The sequence below is a fragment of the Grammomys surdaster genome, unplaced genomic scaffold (genome assembly GCF_004785775.1).
Source record: "Grammomys surdaster isolate TR1022 unplaced genomic scaffold, NIH_TR_1.0 211, whole genome shotgun sequence".
Lineage (NCBI taxonomy): Eukaryota > Metazoa > Chordata > Mammalia > Rodentia > Muridae > Grammomys > Grammomys surdaster.
Window position 1 is genome coordinate 3,296,521 of NW_021604656.1, and position 12,130 is coordinate 3,308,650.

Here is a 12,130-nt window from a genome sequence, read left to right on the forward strand (position 1 = left end):
CCCCCTTCCACCCCTCCCACCCCCACCCCGCCTGGATCAGTGCTGGTGGCATTTGCCGGTTGCAGTTTTCTGTGACCCGGGCTGTTGTGTTTGTTTCAACAGCTTCTAGACACCAGGAACAACACCACCCCCGACACCCCCACACCCCCAGATGTAAAGACAAAAATTCCCTCCTGACATTGTCGTGAGTCCCAGAGGGGATGGGAAGAAAGGTGAAAACTGCTAAGACCAGGAGTCACAGAGCAATACCAGGGATGGAGTGGAGGCTTGCGTGGGGGAGGGGCACTCATGGTGATGGATCCCTTCACTTTCATTTCTGACAGGGAGAATATATGCAGGTCTGACTAAGGTCATTAAAAATTAATTTTTCAAAAGCAGCCTTGACTGGGAAAGATGGTCCCGGAGCGGGGAAGAGACCTGGCAGCCCCGAGACTGATAGCTTGGCCAGCCCTTCCCCCACCGTTGTAGGCAGGGGGACCTAAGCAAGAGCTATGGCTGATTTATATCCCCTGAGCCCGCTCGTCAACCCTGAACACAACCCCATAAACACCATGTCCACCTTCTCCCTCAGTCTCCACACTCAGGCCAGTGTGAGGAAGGCTGTCTGCCCATCCTCACCACTAACCTATCCTGCGCTCCCATACGCCACCCCTTGGGAAGGTGGCTATCACCTTCCAAGAGTTAAACATCATGGGGCGGTGATGCCCCAGGATCTCACTGCCCTGCGCATCCCAAGCTACACCTCTGCATTGTCCACTAAGCATGACAGACACCACCATCAACGGCCCTCTCCTGTACCTAGGACGTCACGAACGGCCCTCTCCCTGTACCTATCCATCTGTCTAGGCTCCAGCTCCTCTGTCCTCTGGACTCCTCTTAGCTCAGGGAGCACTGGCACCAGGGAAGGATGGCAGAGAAGGAGGTGATTAGTTGCCACATCCTTCCCTCCAGATCACCCTTTGGAAGTGCCAGGTTCTCCCTGTAGGCTTTCTCCCCTCAGCCTGAGCTTCCGGCATCCCAGTAATCGCCCTTCCTTCTTGCCCTTTGATACTGGCTTCCTTGTGGACAGTATCTTCTGAGTCCACGATGTGGAGATAAATACTTTCCTTTATTTGTCTTTTTACCCTGGTCAGTTACACACATTCCCATTCAGAAGCACCTGGAGCAACAGCAGCAAGTGTGTGCTCCAGAGCTGTGCCCTGTCCGGTTCTCAGAAATCCCACGGGGAGGGGCTGAAGAGATGGCTCCGCAGTAAGGGAACCAGGTTTGGTTCCCAGCATCCACATGGGGCAGCTCACAGCCACCTGTAAGTGCAGCTCCAGATCATCACATGACTTCTTTTGTCCTCCATGGACACCAGGAACACGTGTGGTCCACATACATACATACATGCAGGCAAAACATTCATATAAATAAAATTAAATATTTAAACAGAAGAGGCTGCAATGGTGTGGTGGTTTAAATATGCTTGCCCCAGGGAGTGGCACTATTAGGAGGTGTGGCCATGTTGGAGTGGGTGTGGCCTTGTTGGAGGAAGTGTGTCACTTTGGGCATGGGATTTGAAACCCTCATTCTAGCTGCCTAGAAGATAGTAGCCTTCTCCTGTTTGCCTTCGGAACAAGATGTAGAACTCTCAGCTCCTCCGGCACCATGCCTGTCTGGACTCTGCCATACTTCCTGCCATGATGATAATGGACTGAACCTCAGAACATGTAAGCCAGCCCCAATTATAAAGGTAGTCCTTCATAAGGGCTGCCTTGGTCATGGTGTCTCTTCACAGCAGTGGAAACCCTAACTAAGACAAATGGTGCATACCTTTAATCTTAGCACTCTAACGGCAGAGGCAGAAACAGGCAGGGAGATCCCTATGAGTTTAGGCCAGCCTGGTCGACATAGAAGAGCACCATACCAGTCAGAGCTACATAGTGAGATCTTATCAAGAAAACAAAATGGAAGGAAGGAAGGAAGGAAAGAAGGAAGGAAGGAAGGAAGGAAGGAAGGAAGGAAGGAAGGAAGGAACAAAGATCCCACAGGCTGCCTCTGATAGGACCTAAGTAATAGGCATGGTCTCATAATGGCTGGATACATAAGTAAACAACAGCTGATAGCCAGACATACAGATGGACAAAATGGCAGGTAGACACAGGCCTGGATGGGCGAACGGGCTGTGGACATCCAGACCTCCCTTTCACAGACATCAGTCACAGCTGGGACCCCGTGGGTCTTCACCACTCACTGGGTACCATGTAGGACCCTGTATGCTCTGTAAACAAAAGAAGACCTTCCCTTCCACCCACTCACACCCAGGGCAGTAATACCCCACCCTGTGGTCTGACTCTCCCAAGTTTCAGTTGCCTATGATCAACCATAGCCTTCAGTATGAAATGGAAAATTCCAGAAATATATCGTCTGTGAGTTTTGATTTGTGCACCAGTCTGACTTCCACAGTTCCTTGATCTTGCTGGGCTGTGAGTCATCCTGTGGCCAGCATTTCCAGACTGGATGTGCTACCGGCTGTGCAGTCACAGTAGGGCTGTCAGATCCACCACCTCAGTAACTCCGTGTTTGTGTTCAAGTAATTCCCCGTTTTGCTTATTTATAGCCCAAAGCGCAAGAGCGGTGATGTTAGTAACTCGGATGTGCCCAAGGGAAGCCAAGAAGTATTTGAAGTGAAAAATGTGTATCATAGATGCATACATACATATAGGAATCTTCCAGTTAGCTTCCTTTCTCAGTTTAACAAGCCCAGAGTTATCTGAGGCAATCCCAGTTGGGGGATGGCAGCCTCCATCAGATTGGTCTCTGGGCATGTCTGAGGGCATTTTCTTATTCTTGATTATTGATTGATATGGGAGGGCCCAGCCTACTGTGGGCAGTGTCACCTGGGCAGGTGCTGCTGGGTTGTATGACAAAGCTGCTTGAGCAGGAGCTGGGTAAGGAAGCCAATAAGTAACACTCTTTATGGTCTCTGCTTCAAGGTCCTCTCCTGAGCTCCTGCCTTGGATGTCCAGGGTGGTGGACTAAGCTGTAAGCTAAATAAACCCTTTCTTCCCCAAAGTTGCCTTTGGTCAGGGTATTCATCACAGCAACAGGAAAGCAGCTAGGACAAGGAAAGACACGGTGTGCATGGTTCAGAACTTCCTGAGCTTTCTGGCATCCACAGGGTATTGGAACACGTTCCCTGGCCACCTGATAGAGAGGACACCTCACCATATGCGCCAAGACACAGTGCATGCTGCCTCAGGTCACTGGAATGCTTAGGAGTCTCCACACTCATGGGCAGCTCTCCAGCCAACACTATCTGGGTCCTGTGATTTACTCCATCTCGGCATGGTCTGCCTGGATTCACACATTCCGTGTGCTGAGGCCTTTTATCAGAAAGATCTCCCAACATCTGAGATGCACATCAAAGTCACGGCGTGACACCTATGCCTCTGACTTGCAATGATGAGAACCAGGGTCCCCATTTCCCCTCCTGAGGATCCAGGTGTCTGCTAGAGCATCTCCCACGATTTAGGAGCCCCTACCCATTTGTTATTAAAGAATTGATTAAGGTTACAGATAAAGAGAGGCATGGAAAATCTGCAGGGAGTGGGTTATGCAAGAAAAATGGGAGGCTCTTAGGCTCCCTTCAGACTCATCACCTTCTCATACTGCCACTTGTTCAGGAAGGAGCAGGTGGCTCCCTGGAGCTCGCCCTCTGAGGCATTTATGGAAGCATAGACACAGCTGATAAAAATCACTGGCCGGTGGTGAGCAACCCTCTTTGCTCCTGCCCCCTCTGGAGATCAGGCAGCTTTACTGCTGGTCTCCCTGGCAACTGGTTCCCACCTGGATTCTCTCCAGGAGCCCCCTAAGTATGCCTCGGGAGAACAAAAGGTGTTTCCATCACTCTCGGAAATTGGGGAGGTCTTAGGTACTCTTGTGTGAGGAACCAGGACCAAAGACTAAATATTAGAAGGCACAGTTCTCCTAGTACCCCATCTACAGTGGCCTGAAGAGCACTGTCAGGAATGGAAGGATGCAGAGACCAATGTCTCGGCTTCACAGTACCTCATAATAGCATCATTATCCAAGGCCCAGAACAGAACTGGAAAGAAGCAGAAGCGGCAGGTCGCTTGCTCAAGGTCACAGGTGCAGCAAGGGAAAGTCTCAATGTGCACAAGTTCAGTCTTCTGGCCTTGCGATCCTGATGGCGTGGGAGGACTCCAGGACTCCAATGTGTATGGCAGGGACTCACGTGGGCCCTCTTGACTCCCAGCAGCCCTCTCTCCCAGCCCATTCCTGGATCCTGTTCTTTCAGTCCCTGCCTGGCTCCCACACACTGTGTGCTGCCTTCCATTCGGGTTTCTGAGGATGTCTGGGCTGTGTGAGAGGCTCAGGGCAGCAGGGAGTCCACCCACGCCTGGCTGAGAACCCTGTTTACCTCTCCAGCCTGCAGGAGCTTTGTAAATCTGAAGATTTCTGTTCAAAGGAAAACTGCTAGCTTGTGAGGAACTGCCTCAGGCAACAGCTCTCCTTGGCTTGCCACCGCTGGCTTAGGGGACAGGAAGCATGGCCATCCCACTCCAGTGGACATTACTCCCTGAGCCTCAGACATGGCTGGTATCTTAGGGCCTCCCTGTCACAAGACAGAGCTGAGTCAATGAACTATCGCTGGGGAACACATACCTTATTGAGTGAGACCCTCCCCCACCCCACCCACGATCCACGACCTTTAGCTTCTCTTGCCCTCCAGACCTTTCTGCATTGTCTGGTTTGGCCTTGGCAGTGAGGACTAATGACCAGGGTTTCCTCCTGTTTGGCTACCAGAAAACTAACGCTGGCAAGCTTACCGGGCTGGTGAGAAGCCACGCCCACCTCGCAGGACAAGCAAAGCTGGATTCTACTGCAAGGTGCGAGGTTTGGGGCAGCTCAGCTTAGCCTGGCAGCTTCCCCGTGGAAGCAGCAGACGTCATTTATTTCCTTCATTATTTATGCACAACACGTTGGAACAGGGCCCTTGGTGATTAAAGCGCCTCGGGACAGAAATGCGGGCTGAAACATTAGCGACAATACAGAGAGGGAAACAAAACAACAGCATCAACGGGGACAGCTCAAGACCAAATCGAGGAGTACAGCTAAGGACGGCACCTCACTACTTCGCACTTGGGAGATGATCCTTTACCAGGGGCCCTGCCATATTCTAGATCCCAGTCACCCCAAGAGCAAGCTGGTCATCATTATCATTATTAACTAGGACCATCATCCCTGAGTCACATCCTACTTCTGTCAGTTCTGGCTGCGTGACCTAGGATAGGTAGTTAACCTCTCTGAGTCACAGAGTACTGGGCCATTTACTCCTTGGAGAGTATATGGAATGCTTATGAAACTATGAACTGAAGGCCTGGCATATTACAGACTTCTGGGTTTTTTTTTTTTTTTTTTTTGCATGTTAAAATGCCTTTTATACACAGTTGTGGGTGGGAGCTCAAGCAGATTCAGGCAAAGTTTTATTGGAAGTGCAGCCTGGCTTCAGCTCGGACTCTGCTTGGAGAGACATGTCTATAATACATACTTTTTGATGGGTCAACAGCACACACACATATACACATGTACCCCAATCCCTTTGTTCTGTCTTGGAGGGAAGCTCCCTAAGACTCAGAAAGTTCTAAAGGAAGGCTTGTAAAGACCCCAGAAGCAAACAACTCACAAGTCTCAGAAATCCCTAAAATCGACCACATCCACAAGGCCCTTCCTTCCCCCAAGTGATGACTGCTGAGGAGACTCAGTCCAGCCAACCTGCTTAGAGAAAACTCTGACTTCTTAAGCCACCTGAAAGTCATGCAGAGAGCTCACACCCCCACACTGGGTTGGGCTTTCAGTTGTCCTTTGAATGGCCTGACATGTGCCTGTTCCTGTAAGTAACTTCTCACCCGAACTCTGAAAGTAACTACAGTAAACTCATTGGTCAACCAAGCTGGCCTTGAGTGCTACAATTACTTAGAACTGTAGTCAGTCCCCATCTGGGGTCAGTAGATATATGTGTCATATCTTCCCAGGGAAAATGCCATGTAGGTCCCCTGCCTCCTAGAGTTGAGTCTGCCTTACATGGAATAATACAAGCAATACCTATCCCAAAGGCTCTGTCAGAGGACCAGAATGTATCCCTCTTAATGTGCAGGCCTTGTCAATGGGATGAGATGTGATCCAGTAAGGCAGATTCTTTCCTTGAACAGGACCAGCTGCCCTCGGGAAGAATCTACAGAGGGAGTCTCCCTTGTTTTCCTCTCCACATTCTACCACATGAGGGCATGGCATTTTTGCCCTCCCTGAAGCACAGCATTGAGACACCATGATGGAAGCAGAGCAGTCTCACCATCAACCCAACCCGCCAACACTTTAATCCTCAACTTCCCAGCTTCTGAAGGCAAAAGAAACACGAACCATTTCTGTTCTCTCTCCACCACCCCAGTCCTGGATATTAAGTTACAGCAGCACAAAAAGCCTCGGGTAGCTCCTGTGCCTCAAGCCGGTACTTTTACAAGGGAACTCCCAAGGCATCCATTCTACACAATGTGTATCCTTCCAACAGAATAGACTGGGAATCAAATACCTGTGGAAAAGGCCAGGCCACAGCATGAGACTGAGCAGGTTCAAAGCCTCCTCTTAGGTTTGTGGCTAAGAACACTTAGCCTCTGTTGGCTTTGACTTCTCATCTCTGATTCATGAGTGGTGACTGGCCTTCCTCCAGGTCAGTGTGAGGAAGAATGCTGGATGGGCATTAAAGTGCCCAGCACCCTGTGCTAAACAATAGGACTTGAGAATCACTACCTCGCTTCCTGTCAGTATATCTGTCATCACTTCCCTGAGGCATCTCCAACCAGTTAAGTTCCCAACCAAGGAAGGACATGAATGACCTACCCAACTGAAGCAACTTTGCCTCCCTCAGGACCCTGCAGCCTCCCAGGCTCCAGCCCCCATGCTTCAGTCCTGCTTTCATCTCTGGTCCTCTAGTCTTTCTCCACACTCCCCTCCCAACCCTGATGCCTCCCTCTTTCCTCTCGTACCTGTTGAGGAAGCATCACCATGGCCTCTAAGAGCAACCCAGACATTACTAACATGCCTGAAAGAAACAAGATGACTGACTTCATTTAGACTCGGGGCATCCTGATCAAGAAGCCCTGACAGGATGTTAGAATAAGACACCGTTCTTCTTTGGGACTCTACAGTAAAACAACCATGCAGCCACAGAGAGGTGCAAACGGTAGGGCAAAGATCCTCAATGGATGTGAGAAATGGGAAGGAAAAGGCCTCTGCTAATGACAAGCTTCTGTCTTGTCCAATGGGCCACGCCCACTGAGATGGGGAAGGGCCACGCCCACCGAGACAGAGAAGGGTCACGCCCACTGAGATGGGGAAAGGCCACGCCCACTGAGACAGAGAAGGGTCACGCCCACTGAGATGGGGAAGGAGAAAGTAGGAGCCTTGGGATGGAGGAGATAAGGGCTTCTGTACTGGCCCTTTGAAGCATCTATCGGAGACATTCCATGGAACCGAAGACGCCCATGCCCACTGGGAAGATACCTTAGTAACAGAACTGTCATTGCTTTCATTGGATAAGACCTCTCTGGGATTTCTGACCACTCGTCCTCCATAATGAGCATCCGAACAGGTAGAGTGGAGGGAGAGGCCATGGCCTTGAGGCTGTCTGATCTGCCTGGAAATGTCTTACTGTGCTGGCATTCTTTCTGTGTGGCTTTGGGTGTGTGAGTTAATTCATTCTTCTGTACCTATGTTCCTTCATGTACAAGGAGGACTGGGGCAGCAGTACATTCTTCTTGGACCAAATAAACATCCAAGAAGCTCACAGATAGAAAGCCACTGCCTGTCACAGAGTAGGCATTCCATCAGAAGCCAACTAGTAGTTTAGAGATATTTTATCTGTAATCTATAACAGCCACCTATAGTTTTATTAATGCCACATCAAAGACATAGATCTTGAAAGTCTAGTGATTTGAAGAGATTTGAGAAAATGTTTGTTTTCCCAGTTTAACAAGTCTTTACTCTGATCTCCTGGCTATGCTAAGTTCTTGGAATGAAGGAAGTGCATCCATATTTATCCATGTTCCTCCATCCTCCTACAACACACACACACACACACACACACACACACACAGTAACACATCTAAGTAACAATCATAACCACTAAAGTGGAGGGGGGTTCCTGTCAGCTGTGCAGCAGTTCTCTGGAGCTCCATGCTGGGTCCCAGTGCACAAAGAGAAGTTACACCAAACCTGGACTCCCAGGGCTGAGAGCCCAGAGCCCCAGGGGATCCGAGAATCCTGAATGAGCCTTTTCACAGGAACCAGTGTCCGCCCCCGCCTCAGGCTCCCTGCCCATGCCCAGGGCTGCCAACCCATCTGTGTCCTTGAGAGCATGCTGGGCTCCTGACCCAGGCAGCAGCTGGTCCACTACCTGCTGCCCCCGATCTGGCACTTGACCAATGCTGAGACAGCAAGGACAGAGAGAGGGAGAGCGAATCTAAGGACTGGGAAAGAACAGGGAAGGTGCCCAGAATGTGAGGCGTGCAACGCCTTGAGCCTGGAGTGAAGAGAGACCTAGATTTTGACAAATTCGGCCCCATACCAGTTGAGGCAGCCATTTTTAAGTCTGAGACTGAGGTTCCTTATCTGTGACACAGGGTCGTAAATGTCCACAGTAGGAACAGTCTATGGGTTGATATGCTGCTAGGACTCCTGATTGGGATCAGAGTCACCACCGAAACTGAATGAGGAGTGACTAATGTTTTTAAAGTGTTGCTGCAAAGTTAAACTGGATTCCAACTTTAGACGCAGATGAAAGCAGGCGCACGAGCAGCACATACATCCCCTCCCCCTCTGTTCTAATGTCCTCCACACTAGATACGTTTTCCTTCTAAGCCACAAGCTGGCCACCAGTGCCTCTATGTTCCCTTTCCATCAGCCAAGACAGAGTGCTTCTTTCCCAGGAATCTTAAGACTGGCCCTCATCATCTCTGGTTAGACCACTTCCGGTTTCTTTTACTCCCTCAAGCAACCATTGCACCTGGGGAGATGCCATATTTCCATCAGCCAACCCTGGGTGACATGTCCCTACCCAGAGTCCTGGATTCCAGACCAACTCGACTCTAACCAGGTAACAGTAGAGAAAGAAGTGTGGCAAGGAGTGTTGGAACCTGGAAGCCAAAATAAGAGACGCTAATAAACGTGTGCACAGGCCATTTCAGCAAATGCTGCAATCTTCTTCATCATGAGCGCCACCACCACCACCGCCGCCACCACCGCCGCCGCCATCACCACCGCCACCGCCACCGCCACCGGCACCGCCACCACCGCCGCCACCGCCACCACCACCGCCACCACCACCGCCACCACCACCACCGCCATCGGCAGCAGCAGCAGCAGCGGCATTCACACATATTACACTGTATCTTCCAACGGCTTGGTGCTCCTTCTTGATATCACTCTCTTCGCAGAAGTCTTTTGCCACCGGGGTGGATGTCTCTAAGCACCTACGCTCTCCTGCTTCCCTGCCCCCTAAAATCGTCCGGCCTTAAGGTCACTGCTCTTGTGTTCTGAGGTGACCTAGTACAGCATGGTCTCTGCCCTCTCCAGCATCAGGCCGGCTTTAGTCACTTTTCTATGGCTGTGATAAAACATCCTGACTGAAGGTAACTTACGGAAGAGAAAGGTTGATTTTAGCTTGTGGTTTCAGAGGCACCTCGAGTCATCACGGTTGGGCAGGGCATGACAACAAAGCAAGAAGCAGAGGGCTCACATCTTCAACCGTGAGCTCAAAGAGAGAGTGAACTTGAAGTGGCTTGCCAGGCCTTTCATCTCAAAGCCCATCCCCAGTGAAGCAATCCCTCCACCAACACTGCACACTTCACCTCTCCTGACAGCACCAAGTATTCAACTACAGGAGCAGGTACGGGACATTCTCATTCAGATCACCACAGGCCACAGTGTTTACTTTGCTCGTCTCCCCCTTGGGGCCTCTTGCCCTCTGCTCTTGACAGACCCAGCTATGTACCAGTTTGGGACGGATGCAGGAAGTTTCAAGAATACCATCCATGTTCTCAAAGGCTCACCACACATGGTACCATACTTCTGGCCCCAGCTTTAGGACCTTTTCCATCCGTGGACCTTATCCTTGACCCCTAACAACCACCATCATGGAATAAGTATATCGGAAAGCTTGTTGCTCGAACCGGCTTCTGGAAGACAAAAGGAATTTGTTGGTTGATGGACATAAAAATAAAAAAAGTGGTCTAGGCTTCACAGCACGGAACCAGCAGCTCCTCTAGTAGAACCTTGTCTTCTCCAGTGTCTGACTCCATCTCAAAGTGTGTCCCGGGGATTCTTAAAATAATTTCAAGTAGATTCAGGAGTGCATGCTTCCAATTGTCCATCAGACAAGGACAAATGATATCACCAGAATTCCTGGCATAATTCTTACAAAATTCATGCTGGTTGAACCCATTTAGGGCCCATCTTGTTGTGTTTAAGAGAACCATAGTGTGGTCAGTCCCAAGCAAGTCTCCTGTCAGAGAGAGAGAGAAAGAGAGAGAGACAGAGACAGAGACAGAGAGAGACAGAGAGACAGAGAGACAGAGAGAGAGAGAGAGGCACACGCGCGATGATTTCCCAAGGGAAATATAGGACCCTGTTACCATTAAGGAGAAGCCCCTGACATGCAGGCAAAAGATGTCCATTATCAGTCATTTTTAAGTGTGCCTAGAGGCAGGCCTGAGGCTTGCCTGTGTCCCCCAGAGAACCCTGTCTTTTATTTCTCCCACTTAAGATCTAGTTTGGACTTAGGAAGTAATTTGTTAAACCTCTACTTCTTGGATAAGGAATACATACGAGGTTTTTGGATTGATTGATTGATTGATTGATTGATTGATTGCACTGGCCTTTTTTCTTTTCTGTGAGCCTGAAATTATTTCCAAATAAGAAGTTTAAAGTAATCACAGCAGATAATGCCCACCAATTGGCGAATGATGCCTATCTGTTGGCACCATTAGCAGGATTCCCGTATCCTAATATACTTTTCTTATTCTTCCACAGAGATGGTGGAAAGGATAGAAACTTGACTGAACAAACACTAAGCAGAGCTAGGGAACCCTGTAGAGGAGGAAGGATCACAGGAGCCAGAGGGGTTGACGATGTCAGGAGAACACAGGCTCACAAGACTCACAAGACTGAACTGTCAATCACAGAGCCTGCATGGGTCTGTGCTAGGTTTTCTGCACGTATGTTATGGTTGTGTAGCTTGGGGGTTTGTGGGTCTCCTACAGCAGGAGTGGGGCCTGTCTCTGACTCTTTCACTCACGCTTGAGACCCCTTCCCTCCTACTGGATTGCCTCATCCAGCCTTGATGTGAGGGTCTTATTGTGTCTTGTTAGGCCCAGTTGATGTCACTGGGGTGGGAGGCTGCTCTTTTTTGAAGGGAAACAGAGGAGCTGTGGGTCTGGAGGGGAGAAGGGAGGAGGGGATGAATTGGATGGAGTGGAGGGAGGAGAAACTGGGGTCACCAGTTGGGATGTATGAGAGATAAATAAAGACAAAAAAAAAAGAGAGAGAGAAAAAACTTGGCTGAGATATAAGGAATGCTGGCCTGGAAAAAAAATTTTTTTGAGGTTTGGCTGGTTATATGTACATAAAGAACCACACATACCAACCCTTCCAAACACATACTACTTGGGACACGTCTTCTGTTGTCAGGATCATAGCTCCAATTTCAACAGCTCTACTGCTCAATACAAGCTATGAGTTTTCAGGGGCTGACCCGGAAGTGTTTCCAACAGCTCAGTGGATCATGTAAGTGTTCAGGACACTGGTCTTCAGACCCAAGAGAATAGCACTCAAAGAATTATACCTACGGCACTGCACCCACCGAGCCTTTTTAGAAGCTAAGATTCTAGATCATGAGCCCACTGCACAGGTGACAGAGAGGGGAGATCTGGGGAAGTATTACAAAGAATGTGTTTTGCACATGAGATAAATATAAATGACCCCATGGGTCCCTCAGCTCAGAAGTCAGACTGTAGTGCTTTTAGAAGACAGTCCTGAAACTAAAATATTCCCTCCATGTCAGGGTAATTGT